At 43.0% G+C, this 22,559-nt stretch overlaps 1 long non-coding RNA gene across 13 annotated transcripts in view; it reads left to right on the forward strand.

Annotated features, from left to right (window-relative positions):
* Positions 1-22,559, forward strand: part of LOC310749752 — a 63,011-nt gene that overhangs the window by 3,141 nt on the left and 37,311 nt on the right. For 9 of the 13 annotated variants that reach the window (XR_014541724.1, XR_014541726.1, XR_014541727.1 and 6 more), the window contains exons 2-3: positions 15,139-15,299; positions 16,863-16,923. This is a non-coding gene — a long non-coding RNA (uncharacterized lncRNA). Of the gene's footprint in view, positions 1-15,138; positions 15,300-16,862; positions 16,924-17,831; positions 17,975-22,559 lie in introns of all 13 variants that reach the window. The other 4 variants (XR_014541728.1, XR_014541733.1, XR_014541736.1 and 1 more) reach the window with 2 other exon arrangements.

A 22,559-nucleotide genomic window follows, 5' to 3' on the forward strand; every position in this document is an offset into this window, starting at 1 on the left:
CAAAACGCACCCCTAAATCCTTCGACCAAGGCCAGTCTTCCCAAAAGAGGAACCCCCAAAACTATATTTAATTCTTCTTAGAGTCTCTCTTTGCTTGTATGTAATAGAATTACAGTTCCTCTTGTTTTCGCTGCTGATATAATTATCAATACCTTTCAAAGGATGTCCCTTTCAGAAATCCTTCAGACACACGTCTCCCCTTCTGTGTTGTGAGAAGAAGGGAAAGCGGAGAGGAAAGATTTGGGGCGGGTGGGGTGGGGGCGTTTAAAGAAGAGAATTCCACCAGCTACAAATGGATTCAGTCTCCAGCCTCAGCATTATCCACCCCCCTCCTGCCTCCTTGCAGATCAGCCTTTCCAAAGTTTGACTGAAGTTATGAGGATATCTGAGGCTTTGCTATGGAGAGGTCAGAGGTGAAGACTATTTTAACCCTAAAAAAGCATGCCGGTCTCCCTACACCGAGAGTGAATGCTCCTGCCCCCCCTTACCCCAAAAGAAGAACAAAGCATGACTCGGATTTCACACACACACACACACACACACACACACACACACACAATCTTTAAAATCCGAGTCACATAAGAGTAATACGATGGAAGCTCCAAAGTATTGCATTTAAGATCCTTCCTTCCTCTCTGTCCTTCTCTCTCTCTCTCTCTCTCTCTCTCTCTCTCTCTCTCTCTCTCCCACCCCACACTCCAGTTTTTCCAAGGAACTGGCTGAGGTTTTTTTTTTTTTTTTTTTTTGTCTTAGGGGGAATAGTGGGAGGGGGTGTTTGAATGGTATGAAAGGGACGAAGAAGGTCCCGGGCAATCGATTTTTCTTGTCCTCTCTGTCTTTTCGGATCAGTGCCTTTCAATGGGCATGGAGGTGCTCTTTCAGACACAAACTTGTGCTACATTTTCTGCCTGTATTCCTGCTAAATACAATAAAATGCTGGACAGATTCCACACTCGCACTCACACAAATGCACAAACACACGCACATACACCTCTTCCACACCCTCTTTTCTTCTTCCTTTGGGTAGAAAGCCCTCTAATTAAATTGTTTGATATGCCCAGTCAAGACAGGGCAATTTAATATGCATTAGTATAAAGATATATTCTGCGAGGAAGCGTTTTTCTACTTTTCCTTATTAGCAAAAGGGTTTTTTGGGGGGGAGAGAGGGAGGAAAGGGCTCCTTTTAAACATCCAGACATTGACAGAAGAGGGTGCCTTAGTTCTCTTCACTCCCCCCCCCCCAATTCCTATTTTACCTGGATGGAGCAGGATATTTATTTATTTTTAAAAAGGGAACTCGCAGAATCTCGGCACGTACTCAAGTTCTTAAGAAACATGCCCTTTGTATTTCTAGCCTATTTGAACACCCTGGGGGCTTACTTCAGAGTTACCGCGCATAGGATCGGGCTGCAGGTCTCTCGGTGAGAAAGGAAGGTGTCGGTTTCGCAACCCAAAAAGGCCTTCCGAAGGAGAAATTTGAGGATGAGTGTTTGCTTGTTCATTTTTTTTTTCTTGGGGAATAATTGGGTTCCCTATCCCCTCCTACCCCTAAAAGCACTGGAAGTTACGCATTCTCACGACCATGTTCTGGGGTGGCGGTGGAAGAAAACCTAACTGCGTGGAAAGTATCGTCTCTATAATTATACGATGGCTCTAAGAACTGCAGGCACCTATACGTTTATTTATGTTTGTTTTAGACGCTCACGTCCTTATGTTATTCCAGACAAACATCTGTCAGCTGGGAGACTCCGTGCCTATCCTTACCGGAGAGAGACACAGATGACTATGATATATATTATCAACCCAACAACACAGAAATACTACGCTCCCCCTCCCCCGTAGTGAAAGATACACCGAGTGGGCATGATCCAAACAAATTTAACAGCATGTTCATGTTGCAGTCCCATGCACACTTCTTATGTGGGAATGAACCCCATTCAAGGAAATGCGCTGCAGGCGCCTCAATAGAAATCGTGAGAGCAATCTTATACTTGCCTAGTCAAGCTCGCTGAATTAAATGGGATTTACTCCCAGGTAATCGGGTAAAGGACTGCAGCTTTAAGATGCCTTTCTTTCATTGTGCTTTTCTCTAACAGGACGTGAAAGTGTCTTAGCGTTGACTAAATCGCCTGTCTGTTTTTAGAGATACACGCTAGATTAATTTTGCCGCGTTCACACGAACCCTTTGGGTCCCCATTCCCAGCAACATCAAAGCTATGGGTCTCCCAGGTGTTTCCCTATGCTTGGAAGCGCAGGGAAAGGCCTGTTCAGATACAGAACGAGCCTTTTACCCTAAGATCCTCCCTGGCCACAACATGTGCCTGTCCTGTCGTGTGAACAAGCTGGCCTAACAATTTTCCTGCTTTATTGGCGCGTCTTATTCATTCTTATCCTAAACAGGCGGCGGCGGGGCAACCGTTTTAAGGCGATTTCTTCTTCCTTCTTGGGAAGGCAATAGTTGAATCGGTCTCCCTAGATGAGGTCAAAGAAAAGGTGGGCACATTTATCGGTGCGTGAAAGAGAGAGGGAGCATGACTGATGGACGGATGTGGGGAACGAGCGACAGATGCGACTAAAGAGATGGATCCATACTGCACGCATCTGAAGGACACGTGTAAATACTGCATGGACACGGATCCATACTGCACGCATCTGAAGGACACGTGTACATTTATTGCACATCTGCATTTCAGGGGTAAACGCTTTAGAGCTCTGTGGAGCCAGGGGTCATATTTTACCTCGAGGAAGTGCTTCCTCGGCCCGCACCTGGATCACAACGGGAAGCCATTTATGCGGAAAAACCGCGGTGCGGACCCCACTCGCACTCCAGTGCTGAGCCCACCCCCCAGCCCGTCCATTATTTAATTCACTGGGCATGAAAGTCACTGTGAGGCTGCAGATCCAGGAAGGTGATCTGGGGGGGATTATTCCCAAGGAATCCAGCGGGAATGAGGGGGTGACTTCGACTGAAACACGCCCAGGTTCCAGACTCCTATAAGGGGAATAGGCAGTATCTATCTATCTATCTATCTATCTATCTATCTATCTATCTATCTATCCATCCATCCCAGCATGAATGGTATTTTTGATACCCGCGATTCCTTGCCCATTGTAGGTGGACTCCTACCAGAGAACTTAAATGGAAGTTTCGAAAACGCCTCCTATAAATTTAACTTGGCGTGCTCAGAATTATATGTAAAATATCCCTCTCTGTGTGTGAGAGAGAAATTGTTCAGATAGAATCCCCCCCCCTCTCGGCCGCTGCGCCTTCAATTTGGCAAGCGCGGCGATTTCAGAGAGTTTTGTTCCCACTGCGGGAGCGTAACTTGCGCGCTCTTTTGCCGAAAGTTTAGGTTTGTTTTGTTTTGTTTTTTTAAAAAAGGAGGCCGGAGGGGGAGAATCGACGGAGAGAGAGGAGAACAATTTTCGTGTCGAGAGCAGGAAATGGAGTGGAAGAAAGAGAGAGGCGGAAAGTATCAGGGTCCGAGCCCCTCGCCGCGCTCTTTTCCCGATTGCGCTGCTGCGCCGCGCGCATTTCAGGTGCAATAAAGCCAGCAGACTTATTTCCAAGAAGCCGCACGTAGGATCGGTGGGGGGCAATCTCTCCCTCTCCCTCCCTCCCTGCTGTCCCTGCGCTATAAGAGAAGGAGACGTCTGTCTGAGGCAGACCTCACCTCTTGGACAGCCCCCCTCCCTTTGAGACTGGGCTAGCTCTATTGATCCAGAGGAGACGCTAGAGGTATCACCAGGCTAAATATTTGCCGATCACACACAAACAGTCAGGTTACCCGAACGATTTTTCCCTCCCTCCCCTCCTTCTCTTTCTTCCTCCCCCCCCTTTTTTTTACTGCGCGGAGAGCGTAGTGGAAAGGGAGAGAGGGGGGCAAATCATTTTATTAGTGTGTATAAAGCAAAGAACACATTCTAAGCAGGAGTGTTTTAAGATGTGTCTTCAGCGGGATGAAAAGAGTTAGCGAAATCGATACGGAGTGATTAGGAGCTCCCGGAGTGTCGCGGGTGTGGGGGGAGCGAGAGACCGCAAGCGAGCTGTGAATTTCTTATATTTGCTAATCCCAGGTTAAGGGGAAAGAAGGAGAGCGCAACTCAAAGAAAGAGGAGTCTGGACTCGAAAGCCGAAGATTTTCAGGCACGGTGGGGCGGGGTGGGATGGATAGAAGAATGAAATCGAACCAGGACTGTAAAATGCTGGCACACATTTCCTTACCCGGATTCCCCCAACGCCTCCCCCATCTCCACCCGCGAAAGAGTCCCTCTTAGTTAGAGGAAGGCGAAAGAAAACCTGGAGGATTTCTCAATTAACCCTCTACGAAGCAAGCAATTGCATGTGTTTAATTCCCCCCTCTCCCCAGTTTTTATAACCGTGTTTATGGCACCTTACGATGGTACTTGGAGGGTATCTACGCGTGGATGAAATATAAGGGGTTTGCGGTTGTGAGAGAGACCGTCACCCAAAGATGTCAGAGAAGCCCAGGGGCTGGGATTGTCAGCTCCTGGGGGCCCATTTGATGTCCGACTATTCCGCTGGTGAGGGTGGGGAGGCGGGCGCAGTAAATGGAGCGATTCAGATCGATTTGGAGAAGAGCGGCGTTTAAAGCTTGCTCCTTGGTTGAACTTTTCTCATTTTGCCCCAGCACATTTGCACTCCCCCTTCCACGAGAAGGGCTGAGTCCCGGAGACAGAAGGTTGTGGAACTGATAAGATGGCTGGGATGTGGGATGGGAGTTGGTGCGTGTGTGCTCCTTTCAAAAGAAGGATCTTAATAAACGCACACCTCGACAACTTGAAGAGAGAGAGATGTTTGCTTCTCTTTCCTCTCCTGGGGTGTCTTCATTTCAGCTCACGGAAAGGTAGCAGGAGCTGAAATGTACAGCGGGAGAACAGGCGGAGATCTTGCAAAAAAAACCCCCAACCTCAACCCCTAAGCACAAACACACGTTTTCCGAAGGGATAGAAATGTTGAACCGAGTCTTCACATTGCAGTTCTTCCAGAAAGTCAACTTGTTTCCAAGGAAAGTTCTCTCAAAGTGGGGCAGTTTGGCTAAGGAGGCATTTGTAAGAGAGAGACCCCCCCCGCACTTCCCTTCGGGTAGACATTAGAGTTAAGAAGCTGGAGGGGGGCGGGTCAACTAACTGGCTACATAAATCGAAAGGGGGGGGGGAGAAGCCTTTCCGTAGAACTGCACGACCTTGAGCTAAACTCCCCCCCCCATACAAATGATCTCCATCACCGCATCAGGGGGTGGGGTGGGGAGTCAAATTTACCTCGATATTTTTAATGGCTACTTTTTCAGAGTCTACAATGCTGGCTGGTTTAAATTCTACCAAACCCCGGATTAAAGTTACAGTTCTTAACAGTCCAACATTAATTTTTGTGTGTGTTAAAAAACCCACAAGAAAAAAAGAAAAAAGGGGGTGCGCACCGTCCATTCCCCTCTTTGACTAATTCGTTAGATTAGAGATAGGAAAAGTTTGACCTCAAAGGTCGGGAGCAGCTGGGTTTCATTAACTCTTGCGGCCCCAGCACAGAACCGAGGTTGAAGACCCAAATTTAAAGCGGGGTGGAGGACGAGGTAGGCGTAATGTTTGAAATAAAATAGAAAGGGGGAAAGCTATGGTAGATAGTGGGTCTAATATCTGCAGGGTTTTATTTGGGTGTGTGTCTGTGTGTTCCCCACCTGATTCTTGGAGTCTAGTTTAAATGTCTGGAAAAAGAAAACAACTTTTATTATTAAGTTAAAGCAGAATTTAAAACAGGGCAGCCCAATCCTATGCACGTTTCCTCGAAAGTAAGTCCCACTAGGCTCCAAAGGACTCCTCTCACCCCCAGAATGTGCACAGGGTCGTAGCTTCCCCATCAATTAACTGCTGCCAGTTATAGATGCATTCCCTAATCACAAATTTCAAAATGTGGATTTTAATTGGAGCTGTAAAAAGAAGAGAGAGAGAGAGAGAGAGAGATGTTCTGTGAAGCGATCTAAGCACATCTCTTGTTTCCTGAAATTCCTTTTAAGAGGTGATGATGGTGGAATTGGGCCCCACAATATGAACTCTCTGCATCCTATAGCTGAGAAAGAAAGGAGAAAATACATCTTAATTCACAGGCCACCTTCATGTTACCCATCTGGAGTGATTCACATTTATTGCAGCACATTGGTATGTATTGCAATCAGTTAATTTGTTGATGAATCATGTAAAATCAGAAGCAGCCCTTTTATGAGTTGGTAGCCAAATATGGCAAGTACTTTTACAAGAGGACAGTCATAAGCAGCCTTTCACACACAGGAAGTCTGCACGGATATAACTAGCATGCAGTAGAAATGTATGTGTACATGCATGGTAAACATGCATATGTATGAAATACGTATAAATATACATGTATGTGTTTGCAGGTGCACTGTGCACTCATATAATATCTAAATGTGCAGATAGATACTTCCACTACAAGATGTTCATAAGAACACACTACATCTCACAATCCTGTTTGTAAGATTGCTTATTTTGCACGGTGAGCCTCTTTATCAGACAAAAATGTGAATTTTAAAGGAAGCAGGAAAGTTGACCTCTACAGTTAACATAGCTGCAGCAATGGATGCATTCCCCCCCCCTCCCCGGAAGCCCTGGTCCAAAAAATGATTTAGCCTTAGGAGGAAGGGAAAATGTATCTTTATGTAACTGCTGGAATATTTTTTTGGTTTGAACCTTTTAAGCTCACTGCCTCCTCTACATTGAAGGTGTGTGTGTGTGTGTGTGAGAGAGAGAGAGAGAGAGAGAGAGAAACTGTAAACATCTATCTGTTCTGAGCCATAATTTTAGAATATTTTAACTGTTCTTATATTCTGAATTGATTCCTTGATTCCCATTTCATTAAAAAAACAAGTTGCATGTTTCAAGCCAGCAGGTTCTATAATGCACACACACACAAATCATTGTACAGGAGCCATCATATTCCTATTTTAATGGTTTTCTCTCCCATCTGAAAAAGAGACCAACTATAAAGAAATGAATGCATGTTCAAATAAATAAATATGTTGAAAAGTGAGATCCATATATACTAAAGGCATAGTCAAATTATTTTGATAGCTTCCTGTTATTTTTGACACAGGCATTCCAAGGACTGGTAACAATGAAACAGTTTCCAAATGTTTTCATTCAACTGAAAATGCCAGTTTGGGGGGAAAAATTAAAATAACCCAGATTACAGAAACCTCTCCTTTCCTTTCCTTTCCTTTCCTTTCCTTTCCTTTCCTTTCCTTTCCTTTCCTTTCCTTTCCTTTCTCATAACAAATATTTTCAATAACCTGACAACAAGGAAATCTTGTGGAGTCATTTCTGGTGGTTTTTTTTTTTTTTGAAGCATATCCCCAAACTAAGGAACAAAATTGCCCCCAAACATGGAAATCAAGGGCTTTAAAAAAATCACATCCCTTAAAAAACAACAAAGCAGAATCACTTTAGACTTCTCTGCATGTATCTATATTGCAAGCCAATGTTAAACAAATGGGAGCTCAAATTAATTCAATGTGACATTTTATTAGTTTCCAGGCTCTATGTTAAGGTTTATCTAAACAAAGAACTGGCATTTGGATCACACTATAAACCTGAACTGATCTATGGGCTGAAGCATAAAGGAGAAGCTCTCAGTCGAGAACCCATATGACTTTAGCAGATAGAAAAAACAGCAACCCACAAAACCCACCACATATTAACGAGCCTTGTAATTATTAGCGCACCCTTGATCCTCTTGCCTGCAAGAGCCTAGGATTTCCTTGCAAAGATTTTAAGTGCCTCTTTAAGATGGTGTCTCCTAAAATGAGTTAAGACGAACTGCTCTCAAACAACAGTTGAATACTTGTCTAAAAGGGGATGTTTAAACTCTACTTGTTTGCCCATCTGCCCCCCGCCCTCAAATTGACTTTTTCTTGTCTCATTCCTCTTCCCAAGGATGACACTAAGTTTAGTATCAAATATTATTTTCTGTGTTGCTGTTCTAAAAATAAAGTAAGCAAACATTTATTTTCATAATCTGGCAGTTTAAGAGGGGTAAATGGAATGAAGACCACATCACATTTAAGAGTTAAATCGCAACTAGAAAAAGCAGTTATGAAGTACCAGAAACAATGGAAATGGTATCTGTGGTTGTCAGATAAGCTTGTTGTGAAAGTTGCAAAATACATTTTTGTGAAAAATGAAGTTTTAAACACCTCTCATAGGCATCTTTCCTTATGATCACCCCCCCACCTAATAATACTACCACAATCAACTTCCTCTATGCCTTAGGATCAATGTAGCTGTATGTATGTACTGTGTTATATACAGGCTGTCAACCAATTAAAAAATCGAGTCAATTAATAAGTTGCCTTTTCACCAGTTAATTGATTGATCAATGAAGTACATTGGCATGTTACCAAAAAAACTCAAGGGGTCCCATTTTGACTTACTGAAAGAAGTGTGAAGAAATTTTCAGTGTTATAATCATTTCCTTCCACCCCCCCTTCCCTGTTATGGGGACAGAATAGAATCAAAATAGGCTAAAATAAATACTGAACTTTAACCTGTGTCCTTAATGATCAAAACTGGCCTCTACTTTAGTTAATTAATCTACCAATTAAACCAATATTCCAGTTAAAGCACATACACACCTGGTTAAAATAATCTCATCGATAACACCTCTCTATCCCACTCTTTCACCGTTTCATTCATTGCTTTAGATTCTGTATTCTAAGGTGTATTTCCAGAGATCTATTTATTTAGCAGAACCCAACATTCTTTTGCGCCTCTACTGCACTTGTATGGGTGCCTGATGCCCAGCACTGAGTCTCCCTGAGACTTAAGAAGGAGAACTCACAATAACATTTGTACATTTGGTAATTAAACACCTGCATCTTGCATTCTGAAAGTTGATCTTGCAAAGTTTGCCATTTTTCATCCACTGCAACTATTTTTGTTTAAAGGTTACATTTAAATATATCCACCTTGTTCTGGCAACCACATTTCAAGCTATTTTACAACCATGTTTGTGTTTAGTACAGTTCTGTGATTTTAAAGTCTCTCTCTCTCTCTCTCTCTCTCTCTCTCTCTCTCTCTCTCTCTCTCTCTCTCTCTCTCCCCCCCCTCTCCCTCTCCCTCTCCCTCTCCCTCTCTCTCTTATGAAGCTTGTCCAATTTTAAAGGACATCATAATTTTTGGGGCCGGGGAGGGATTTTTTTTACATTACTTGAAAGCCACATGCTTCTGTCATGGTGTACATTGTAGATGATCAGGGTATGGTTTTGCCATAATGTAGTGTTTACACCCCCCCAGCTCCTGTAATTTATCACTTTAAAAAAATCGTCCTAATTTTGGCCCACTTCAAGCATCTGTATTTTCATCTTTTTGGGTTTTCATATAGAAGAGGAAATTGACAAGCTCACAGCCACAGAATCTTAGAGCACGTCTGTTTTTGAAATAGAGGCTAGGGGTCAAAGGGCAGGGAGTTTTACTTTTATTATTATAATACTTTTAATAGTTTTAAGTTTCAGGGCAACAATGCAGTCATTTTGATAAGGGAGCTCATGTGTTTCTGTGACACATAACCCCCCCTCTAAATAACAAAAAGAAGAAACTATACCCCTGCTAAATTAAAAAACAGGGCATATGTTAAGTATGGTTCATATTATGGACTTCAAAATTCTTTGCCATTGCAGGGAAAGTCTCAAACATTTCCTGAACTCTGTATACAGCCTCAAAATAGAGGGTTTTGTTTTCAAAGTTGTTGACAAGCACCCTTTGGCATACTTAAAATGGAGACCATTTAAGTTCTAATCAGAGTAGATCCATTGAAGTTAATGAACCTAAGTTAGATTTGTCCATCAATTTCAGTGGTCTACTCTAAGCAGAACATATATTGGCTATCACTTGATGTTTTCAGCAACATACATTTTACTGACTGGTTAACTGAGGTTTCCTAAGCCATATGGGAGAGAACTTTTCCCTCATAAGCTGAAACACTATTTCATGTCTATGACATTTCATGGCTACCTGGTCTAGTACGTCTTCATCCATTCTCTGCTGGGTCTACCAAATTTGAATCAGCAAAACTTGTCTTCTTATAATTTCATTCATAAGGAAAATTCTATGATGCCAACAATGACGGTTTGTAAGTTGCAAGAAAGGAGAGATCTTTCAACTTTAATGCTATGGTCCTTGCGTTGTGTTTTCAGATCCTATTAATTTAATTTAAACCAGTAACATTCCATTGGTAAACCACAGGGCTTCATGAGCCAGCAAACAAGCATATATATCACAACGGAACCTAAACACACCCAAAACTAAAAGAAGCATCAAAACATGCCAAAAGCAGCAGAGAAGAAGGAGTGCTGTTTTCAGATTCTTTGTAAAAGTCATGGTGCCATAGGAAACTGCTTTATTCGGAGTCATCCTATTGGTCCATCTAGCTTAGTAGTGTCAACACTGACTGGCAGTGGTTCTCCATGGTTTCAAACTGAGAGTATTCACAGCCCTACCTGACAATGCTGGGCTTGGAAACTGGGACATTCTGGGGGCAAGGACAATGCTTTATCATTGAACTATGGCCCTTACCCTGATGGCAAGTCAAGGGAAGGGTGTTCCAGAGCTTAGGCACCACAACCAAAAACTCCATTCTCTCTGCTGATATCCATCTTGCTCCATTCTTTCTGAATAACCTCTTAATGATCTGGAAAACTCACATGGGTGTGTACAATACTCTCTGGGTACCTTCATTCAAAGCCTTTTAGGGCTTGTGCATATGCAGGTCATATGTTAGTATGTGTTTGTAGTGTTTTTTCAGAGGGTTGTACTAGCTAGATGAACCTTGGGGTATCTTACAACTCTGCAAGTCTTTGATTCTATGTACCTGATATTTCACCCAAGTTCATGGACTTCTTAACTGGAAGAGTCCCTCAAATGGAAGAGGATGCCTTCACCCTGGTATGCCCCCCCCCTTTATCACATACACAGCTCACCAAGACAACGACAAGAATCCACCAAAAGCATACAGATCAATATGGCTAACCTGATTAAAAAACACCCATCCCACTCACACATGAAAACAAAGTTCACCACAGCCAATCACAAACAAACAACCACACCCTAGACCAACCCCAATCTCTCTCACCACCAAAGGAACACAAGCGAATAGTAAAGAGAACCCGCACAAGCGACACTGACACAAAACTCCACACATTAAGTAAAATAGAAACATTGCCACCCGACTCCACCCCCACTCACCATGGCCCCCTCCACCTCTTTCCCCCCTTTCTTCCTAATGTAACACTAATGTCTCAACAAATAAAACTGATCTGTAGAAAATGTAACTTGCAAAAAGAGTCATTGCACATACTTTTGTGAACCAAGAAATCTTTAATAAAAATACATTTTAAAAAACACACTGGGAAAGTCCCTTGCTACCAGAGTCTGTGGGGGTCCATGCATATAGAAAAGTAACCTATAGACTAGAATGGAGTGTCTCCAGAGAATATAGGAGGCCCTTCCTGTTCTAGGGTGCAGCCCAGGAGTTTGGGACCTCCTTATCAACCCAAGTGACCAGAGTGGTGATGCAAACAGAACAGTCTCCTCCTGCATCTTTAGTAGGAGCAAATAAGCTTTGTCTTTGTTAATCTTTGCTTCCTGAGCTGCTTATTGTAGGGTCCCTTAATAAGATTCAGAGCAACCTCTGGATTCCCCAAACGGCTGTCTGAAAACTTCTGGCTAAGCCAGGTGACCACTTTGACAACATCTAGGTCTCTCCCAGCCATTTTCAGAAAGAGGATCACATTCTGCCCCCCTTCTCATATTTTGTTGAAGATGTAGTGTTTGTTTGTTTGTTATGCTCCTACACATCAAATTAGAAAAAGCACAAAGATTTCTGTGATCTGCAATTGAAGGCAACTCAAGAGAGAAAAATAAAAATTTCAGAAGCAAGGATGGGCGATTATAGAGAATTTATTGAGTGGTGTATTATCGTGGGATTAATTTTTTGGGGTGGGTGGGAGGCAAAGCTGTGACTGGAGGGCAGGAGAAACACTGGCTGTCCTCCCCCCCTCTCAAGGCATTGCTAACTTTTATGATATTTCTCCCTGCGCGCGCTCTCTCTCTCTCTCTCTCTCTCTCCTTTCTACTATCTGCCTTTGTGCCTTCAGGGGCAGTGAAAGAAGACTGCCGATTCTAGATTGCTTTCAGAGTTTGCTTTGCTGATGATGGATTACCATGTCAATTTAAACAGCATAGGATTAATTTGTTTCAATGATTTCTCTTTAGGCTGAATGCCAGCCTTTTTCCCCTTCTTGTTGTTGCTTTCTATCTCTCCCTTTGCTCTTCAGAATAAGAATAAGAAAAAAAAAAATGCTGTCCAGCACCAAATCCCTTTCAATGCCCCCCCTTTCTAAAAAAAAAAGGACAATAATAGAAATGGACAAGTTAGGTGTAGAGTTGCAATACAGTCGCAGGTTTGAGTGTGTGTTTTTATCTCATTTGCAAAGGCTGAAGCCTCCTGTCAGTCACATTAAAATGAAATTGGATCTAACATTTATTCAATAAATACTTCTCTTGTAGGTAATCCAGAGCAGAGTGCTTTTGACACACAAGGACTTAATTTATCTCAGATAAGAAGTTATTAATATCGTACATTTAAACTTGCCACCTACAGTAAGGTCATTCAGATCTTTAATGTGATTCAGAAAAACGAGTTTGAGGGGAAGAAGGGGACCAAGTTTGAGATGGCATTCTATGTGTCAGCAGTGGGAGGGAAACACAATAGTTAGTGTCAAGGAAATAAGGTTCTATAGTGGAAACATTGACCATCATTTCCGCTCAGCCTGAGTTCGTTGGAGAGTTCATTGCTTTTGAACCTGACTTTTCCATCTGCAAAGCAGGAATGATAGGAACATAAGGAGGCTGCCTTACACCCAGTCAGATCATTGGCCCACCTAGTTCAGTTCTGTCCACACTGACTGCCAGCATCTCTCCAGGGTTTCAGGCAGGGAACATTGCCTGGTCTTCCTGGAGATCCTTGGGGTTCTATCTGGGACCTTATGCATGTAAAGCACATGCTCTACCACTGAGCTATAGCCCTTCCTCAAGAAGTGAGGAGGCTGTATTATTTGCTGGTCAAACAGTTTGTCCAACTAGCTTGGTATTGTATATTCCAGGTGTGAGGAACCTCTGATCCTCCCGATGTTGCTGAACCACAATTCCCATCAACATAGGCAACGGCCAGGGTTGATGAGAGTTGTAGTTCAGCTACATCTTGGTAGGCTAATCTTCCCACACACCAGAATCAGCTCTCCTTGAATCCCAAAATGAATCTTTTCCAGTCCTACCTGGAGATTTTGGACATCAGACCTGGGACCTTTTGGATGCAAAGCTCCTGTTCTGTCACCGAGCCACAGGCCTTCTCTGAATGTTGTTTCCACCCTACTCTATATAAATGCCTGATCTGTATAAAATGTAGTGGGCGAATCTTCCCGCCTGCCAAGACATATATTGTATGTACCAGAAGGTTCTTATGGCAACCAGACAAACTGCTTCAAAATCAACCCAATAGGTGCAACGTGGGCTTTTACACTTTTGTGTAACAATGCATTTATGTATAAAAATTTTCAGGCACCTCCATAGGTGTGATGAGGTGGTTAAAAGATCAGAAGCAGGAAAGCTAGCTTAAGTGATCTTAGACATGCATTGGAGGAGAGAAGCGTATCATTTGGAAGGGTGGCAGTCAACTTCCCCCAACCTGGTGGCCTCCAGATGTTTGGACTACAACTCCCACCAGCCCCAGAGCTGTTTTTGTTGGGGCAGAGGAAAGCAGTATTCTAAAACATCTGGAAGGCACCAGGTTGGGGAAGAGTGGCTGAACTAAAGCCCATTCTGCTTATTTATTTGATCAATTAACAACGTCTCACATCGTATGATGTAGCCACCTTTATTAATTATTTAATTAAGTGTATTTATATCCCCCTTTCTCCCAAGTTGGTCTTCAAGGCAGCTTACATTTTTTTTTATAAAAAACCCCCATTATAAAATACAAAGTTAGAAAAACAAACTAGTTAAAAGCAATAGTTAAAATACAGTACGCTAAAACACATTTAAAACAAGCATCAAAGTACAGTTTGCCCTTACAGAAGGCAAATGGTCAGCTTTGTATTATGATCATTCTAACTTGCTGAAGCTAAGGTTTGCCTGGGTCATATCGGTACTTAGATATGTGATTACCTAGGGACTCCCTCGTGTGGCACCTTGGGTTCTTTTGAAGAAATGTGGGATAGGAACACAGGATCATGGGAAACGGCTTTATGCCAAATCAGACAATTGGTCAAACTAGCTCAGTGTTGTCAACATTGACTGGTAAAGGGTCTTCAGGGTTTCAGGCAAGGTTCTCTCCCAGACCTATCTGGAGATGCAGGGGATTGAACCTGGGACCTTCTGCCTGCAAAGCAGATGCTCTACCACTGAGCCATCTACTATCTTCTCTGTAGATTGAGAAGATGACTGGAGGGCAGGCTGGTTTCATGCAAGAAGTCTTGGTCCCAAGTTGTTGAGGCCATTGTATGCTAACAACAAAACATATGAAGCAATATACCATATTGGACCATTGGTCCATCTAGCTTGGTATTGCCCACACTGGGTTGCAGCAGCTCTCCAGGGTTCCAAGCCCTTTCTGGAGATGCTGGGGACTGAACCCATGACCTTCTACACGGTGTACATCTAGTTCCCAGAAGGTCACCCATCCAGGTTCTGACCAGATCCAGGCCTCTTGTAAGGTGACAACCTCCTGTGCCTTCAGACCATACTCTGGGACGTACCATTATTTCTGGGATTTATCATAAAATCTGCTTGTGATATCCTAGTAAGTTGATGTCACAGACAACAAATGGAGGAGGAACTTTCTGGTTCACCTCTCATCACCATGCAGTACAATCTCATGCATAATTACTTTTGGAAATAGATCTAGCAGTTTCCTGGGGGGTTTACTTCTGAGTAAGTGTGTTCAGGATTGTGGTCTTTTCTACTTCATGATGTGACTTCTTCTTATTGATGAAGATAATCTACTTATATAAAACAAATAAGGATGCCAATTAAAGTTACTTTTTCCATTTATCCTAGGAATTCCTGAGGATGGTTCTAATGGAAAGTGCCACGTGACAGTGCCACATATTTTCTAGAAAAAAGGAAGAAAGCAAGCACAGAGAACTGTTGACAGACTTGCCCAGGGGAGCATTTTCTCCACATGGTATAGAAATCTGCCCCACCTTTATGTGCAGAAGGTAACGTTTGCATAGGTTACACATCTTTGTGTATGTAGAGGAGAAAGATAAAATGAATCAAATTTGTGGACCATATAGGCATATGCAAAGAACACATGAGGCCCATGCAGATGTTCAGAATCCATGGTAATGAAGGCATGGGGAGAAGGGATTGTGCCTTTTGCACAAGTTCCTGGTGAGCACGTATTTGTCCGAAAGCCTGACTGCTGCACTAAATGCACACAAGCTCTCTCTGAGCAACCAAGAACCTTGCAGAAGGCAGTGCCCTCAGTTGCACATATAGTAGGACATTATGTGGATGCAGGAGGTGTGATCCCATCTACCTCACATGCATAAGAACATAAGAAGAGTCTGCTGGACTAGTCTAGTCCAGCCAATGACTAGTCTCGTCCAGCATCCTGTTCTCACAGTGGCCTGTGGGAAATCAGCAAGCGGGACCTCATTAGGTGACCTTGGGTTGGTCCCTACCTCTCTGCTTAACCTACCTCATAGGGTTGTTGTAGAGATGAAAAATAAATGGGAGGGAAGAACCATGTACACTGCTTTGAGCTCATTAAAGGAAATGTGGCATATAGCTGTGATTCACAAATAAAAGGAAAAGAGCCTTCAACAATGAGACCACACACTGCTCATTGGTGTGATGGGTGTTAACGCAAGTGTCCCTAGTTTCTTAAGTAAAATCCCCATTGAGCATAGAGGGATTTATTTCAATGTAAACATGCAGTGCATCAGGCTACCTAAGACCAGAAGAAGAGTTCTGCTGGATCAGGCCAAAGCCCATTTAGTCCAACACCCTGTTCTCAAAGTGGCCAGTCAGAAGCCACAATGGGAAAGTCCACAAGCAGGACTGAGGGCAGCCCTCCCATGGTTCCCAACAACTGGTTTTCAGAGGCATACTGCCTCCAACACAGTAGGTAGAACATAGCCCAGAGGCTAGTAACCATTGATATCAAAAGACAGATCAAGGGAAGGAAGAAAAGGAAAGAAGAGAAGAAAAGAAAAGAAAAAGGAAGTCATGGTGTATGTAGGGGGTGTCTTCTTCCAAAGTACTTGACCCACCCAGACAATTTTCCATGTCTAGTTTCCTCTGCTAACAAACTAACAAACTCCAAATGACCCCATTTAAATTCTGAGGGGTCTTTGGCAAAACACACACAGCCATTTTGCGCCCATCTTGTTTGCCCACCACGAGGATCCCAGAGCATAATCCATCTTTAAATATTATGGGTCTAATTTGACTGAGCAATATTTGTTCGCGCGTTGGCAGCTAATGTAAGGAAAACAAAAAAGGGGGAATCCCGGGAGTTGTACAGTTGGGATCTGCGTGGCCGCATTAACCTCGAGTCGCTTCCTGTAGTGGAGTCAGAGCTTAGGACTCAAGTGGCGCTTGACAGATGTGTGTTAAAAATGGATAAACTAGGAAGGGAAGGTTTTGAATTCTCGACACTCATCTTAACCTTACGCTACTAGTAAATCACAGTGTTCCAGAGGCCTCGTTTCAGATATCGCCTTACAATATATTTTGCATCTTTCTCCTCCCGCCCTCCACCCACTAAAATGGAGCATCATGATGAATGGACACAGCAGGGTTTGGTGCGCTGTCTCAGTGATCGCAACTGTACAGGTTAGTGGCTGAATTCCACAATTTAATTTCTCCCAGGTTTTCATTTTAGTCCTGTTTGAAACCAGAAAGAAAAGCCACCCCCACAAAAACAGCATTTTTCTCCCAGCACAGTGTATGAAGGGTGCAATTTCACATTTTAGGAGTTCTTATCAAATTTAAAAGGTACTTTGGATGTAGTCAAAATTAAATGCCCTCAAAGCAGTATATTTTAATTCCCCTGCTTCATATTTCATCATAAGCATTCACTCCTTCTTGGTTGCAGTCCCTCACCTGAAGTGCTGGCCTACCTTACAGTGTTGCTGTTCATAAGAAAAACAAGAATAATCATGTAGAGCAGAATCTTGTGCATTTTTTACTTACATGCAAGTCTCATTGTTTCCAGTTGGGCTTACTCCCATATAGCTGTGCAGGTAACCCTAAGACTAGTGTTGCAAATTGCAGGGTGATGGCAATTTAAAACACTGCAGTTGTTTCAAAACTGCAGTTGAAAACTGCAAGTGATGCGTTCAGCGGTAAATTCACCCTTTTGCAGCAACCCAGTATCTGATGGCTTCATACTACTACATATTACAGAGGAGAAGTTGAGAATGAGACAGAAAGGTTTGCTACTTAAGGCTTCGCAAATTAGAAAATGCCTGTGTGACACTCAATAATAAGGACTTCTTGACTTACAGCTCTCATTTGAACCTGGCCACTTCACTCTATGCCTAACCCTCTGCCCATTAGGTCACATTGTTTCAGTTTTAGAAACTTAATGTTTCCCAAGTCTTGTTCAAGTTAGGGAAAAGCGTCGTCACACTTGAGTGGGGAAAAGGCTGGCAGGAGTTGCTAATTAAATGGACAGAGAGAATTAATTATTTCTTTTTTTTTTTAAAGAGTACAATCTAGTCTCCCATTTTCACTTCTAGTGGAACCTTCAGTGAAGGCGTCTCCAAGTCTCCGGTGATGCCCAAGAGTGTTTAGATGGAGGGTCTAGATGGAGACACCTATTGAAATGTGTCTGAAGAAGATTAATAGGACTTGTCAGTGTTGGGAAAAGCGCTGCTTTGCGGTAAATTTCTACCAGGAGAAGATGAATTACCGATGAATGCCGAGTTATCAACCCCATCACTATCATTCGACACTAAATCAAATTGAGCGGTTATCTGCAATCAGAATCCCCCCCCTCTACACACACACACACACACACACACACACACAGGCAATGCACACCTTTCGACTTAAGCCCTTTAAATATAGAAACACATGGGAAAGAACAATTCTTTCTCTGCTTCGTGCGTGAAGTAAAGGGGAGCTTTTTTAAAATACAGAAGGGGTCCTTTCAGAGATGGATACCCCAGGAAAGGGAAGAGAGAGAGAGAGAGAGAGAGAGAGAGAGAGAGAGAGAGGGGACCCCACTCTCTCCTGAAATGTATGTGTGTGTGTTTTGCAGATGCATTCTGCATTGTGTAACTGGTCACATCTGCAGCATACCTTTAAAGCACATAACTTTCCCTTAAAGATGCCTGGGAACTGTAGTTTGTTAAGGATGCTGGGTACTGTATCTCTGTGAGGGGTCAACTGCCATCTCCAGGATTCCCCTCACAGAGATACAGTACCCAGCATCCTTAACAAACTACAGTTCCCAGGCATCTTTGAGGGAAAAGTGTGTGTGTATATATAATATATATCTATATTGCAGGGACACGGGTGATGCTGTGGGTTAAACCACAAAACCTAGAACTTGCTGATCAGAAGGTTGGCGGTTTGAATCCCCGTGACACGGTGAGCTCCCGTTGTTCGGTCCCTGCTCCTGCCAACCTAGCAGTTCGAAAGCATGTCAAAGTGCAAGTAGATAAATAGGTACTGCTCTGGTGGGAAGGTAAACGGCGTTTCCATGTGCTGCTCTGGTTCGCCAGAAGCGGCTTAGTCATGCTGGCCACAGGACCTGGAAGCTGTACGCCGGCTCCCTTGACCAATAAAGCGAGATGAGCGCCGCAACCCCAGAGTCGGTCACGACTCGACCTAATGGTCAGGGGTCCCTTTACCTTTACCTATATATATTGCAGATATATGTGACCATTGGTACAACAATGGATCAGTAGCAGCAAATTCATACTGGTCTGTGCACACAGCATTCTGTTTTATTAGTTGTTAGTTGCCATTTGGAGGGGCACTATTGTGCTATAGCACAACCACTGTGGAATCCCCCACAAAAACCACATTTGTTGTATAAGTTCCTCCTTGGATGTCGTTTTCATGGTGAATTCATGTTGAGTTTTATTTTATTTATCAAAATATGTATATGCTGGTATTCATAAAAAGTATACAAAAATTATACTTAAAAAACATACAGTAAAAACTATATAAACAATTAAAAAACATAAATCAGTTAATTATCATGGAAAGATGTATTCTCAATAGCCCTCATAACCCTGACAGAATACAAAAGTTTTTAAGCAGGCATTTAAAAGTTGAAACAGAAGGCTCCTGCTGAATCCCTTTTGGAAGAGTATTCCGCAATACTGAGTTGATGACACTAAAAGCTTAGTTTCTTCTTGTTGTCAGATGAGCCTTGCCAGCTTGGGGAATGACCAATGATGCTCCTGTAGAGAATCTTAGTGACTCAGTGACAGGGCTCTGGTGGTCCCTGAGGTACCCTGGACCTAGGTTGTTCAGGGCTTTATAAATCAATACAAGTACCTGGAATCTGGCTCAGCAGAAGAGAGGCAGTCAGTGCAGATGCTTTAACAATGGTGTGATATGTTGTTGACTAAATGTACCCATCAGCAATTTCGCGGCCACATTCTGACCCAGCATGAGCTTCCAAACCAGACCCAAGTGCAGTCTCACATAGAGGGCATCACACTAATCCAACATTGAGGTTACCAGCATATGAACTACAGTGGTTAGGCTCTCCCCGAGTCAAGCATTTCAACCTCTCCCTGTAGCTTGTACAGTGGTACCTCAGGTTACAAATGCTTCAGGTTACATACGCTTCAGGTTACATACTCCGCTAACCCAGAAATAGTGCTTCAGGTTGAGAACAGAAATTGTGCTCCGGCGGCGTGGCAGCAGCAGGAGGCCCCATTTGCTAAAGTGGTGCTTCAGGTTAAGAACAGTTTCAGGTTACCTCCAGAATGAATTAAGTACTTAACCTGAGGTACCACTGTACCTGCAATTTTGGGGAGGATGGACATTCTGCTTTGTTTCCAATTGGTTCATGTCCCATAGCTCCCTGCCGAAATCCTGCAACTTTCCCTACCGCAAACATCCTTTCTCTGTTATTGTTGTTGCCCTGCTGTTGTTGTGCTACATAGCACAAGAGGGACCTTCCAGATGGCAATAATGTGGTAACACTGGGAGCACTGCAGAACAAGTAAGAAAGTGGTACGATACCTGGATGGTCTGGTATAAATCCACTATGAATGCACTGATTTATCTACCGTTCACTATTGTATCAAGAACATGTTGCAGAACACAGCTGCAAAAAGACTGAAGGGGTCATCTGCCATGACATCTCATTCCAAAAGTAACTGTCTTTGCAAATTCTCCATCAACATCCACACGCCGTTTCTGCCCATTTCAGAGAATAATATGTATTAAAGAGAGCCCTGTTGTATCAGAAGGGCGATCCATTTGGTTCAATATTGTTGAGGCTTTGTGAACACTGTATCCAGAAAACACATTCAAAGCACATTCTTTCCCTCAAAGAATTCTGGGCCCTGCACTTTACCCCTCGCAGAGTTACAATGCCCACCAACCCTTAACAAAATACAGTGCCCAGAATTCTCTGAGGGAAACAATGTGTTTCAAAAGTGCCTTAAAGTTATAGTGTGTACGCAAGCTTGAGCATGGAAGCATAAATGGCCAATAGGCATTGACAGACCTCTCCAGTGTCATGAATTTATGTCGGCTCCTTCTTAAAGTTACCTAAGCCAGTAGTAGCCACGATCAAATCCCACAAGCTAATTGCATGTCGTGTGAAAAAGTACCTTCTTATTCTCTGCCCTGAATCTACTGCCAGTTAATTTTGTCAGATGACCGCAAATTCTAGGGTAATGAGAGAGGGCAAATGAATTAATCTCTCTCTACAAATCCACAGTTGGTTTAAACTGCTGACAGTATAATACAGCATGATGGCTAAGATTTCATGGCCTCCCTTCTGATAATGCAGCACAGCTGGGCTAGGTAAACAAGTTTGAAAAGGCGCTACAGACATAACTAGGCACTGAAGAGGGTGTGCTCATATACCAGCCTATTAAGTAATTTAGGCTGCAATTCTGTACTCAGTTGCCTGGGAGCAAACCCCATTGAACAAAGTGGGACTTACTTGTGATGAAACATGTGGAAGATTGCACTGCACATCCAGTTAGACAGGTCCTTGTCTCGAGGAGCTTACAATCTATAAAGCTTAACAATAATGGAGGGGAGGGAAAGGTAACACGAGCTCAGAAAGACCTCTGTCTCGAAGTCTAGAAAACTGCTGACAGTCAGTTTAGGACATTGGCAGCCAATGTGGTTGTTGGACTCTAACTCCCATCAGCCCAGACACTGTGGCTTGTGGTCAGGAATAATGAAAACTGGAGACCCGTCAAATCTGAAGGGCACCAGCAGCCCACTGGCTACTCATGGTGTACAAAATGCCAAGCTAGATGGATCAGTCGTTTGAATTGGTATGTCAGTTTCGTACATTTGTGGACTGGATTTATCTAAGCCTCTTTTAAAGCTATCCTAGCTAGTGCATGGGTTCATATTTACTGAGAAAGATGGGATGCAAATGCTTTCAATAAACAAGCAAACAAATGAATAATGATTGCCGGGGGGGGGGGGGGAGGGGAGGATGAGAAGCAACCGGTACCTTTCTGAGTTGGCTGTCCCTGGCCTAGATATCTGGCCTAGACATTAGGTGTTGAGATGGGTGAGCCTGTCAATTTCTGTTTATCTCAGTTTCTCCTTTTCCCTATTTGCAATTCTTTTAGGAAAAGTCCTAATGAAAATCAGCCAGCATTTTAGTGTGAATTTTTCCTAATATTCAGAGACTTGTATGCAATTCCCTCTAATATATACATCTTTCAATGTGCTTTTCTGTGTTTTAATGCATGGTGTGTGCTACTTCCAGTAATATATACATTTTAATGCACTCTTTCCCATAGTATATGCATATTTGCCCCTGTTATTTGGATAGCGAACTGCATCACATCATTTGAAGAGGTGTGAATTTAAAAGGAGCGCTGTGTTTTGGTTTGCATATTGTTTTGGGACATGCAGCTTAGGTATATTTACTTTTATTTGCAAACTGAACCACATTTCTCCTCTCCCCTAGTTAGGTGCATCAAGCAGGTTAACATTTGACCCTAGATTTTACTGGCTTAAATATATTCAGCTGTTCCCTTGTCTGCTACTCTCAATTTCTGAATAGCCCAACCAAACTATGATGCACATCTGCCAGGTTCTACAGCTAGATCATCACTGATTTTTTATTTTTTTGGTAAGGGATTCAATTCTTAGAAAGGACAGTATGTTCCCTCAAAAGGGAAAAGTGATTTATTTCAAAAGCCAGGTTCTTTCAATAGGCCTTTGACAGTTAGGACCGAGAAGTGTACCCAAAAAGTGGAATAATGCACCATTCAGAATTTTAATAGCCTTCAAGAAGC

Source organism: Podarcis filfolensis (assembly GCF_964270895.1).
Source record: "Podarcis filfolensis genome assembly, chromosome: 14".
In the NCBI taxonomy this organism is placed as follows: domain Eukaryota; kingdom Metazoa; phylum Chordata; class Lepidosauria; order Squamata; family Lacertidae; genus Podarcis; species Podarcis filfolensis.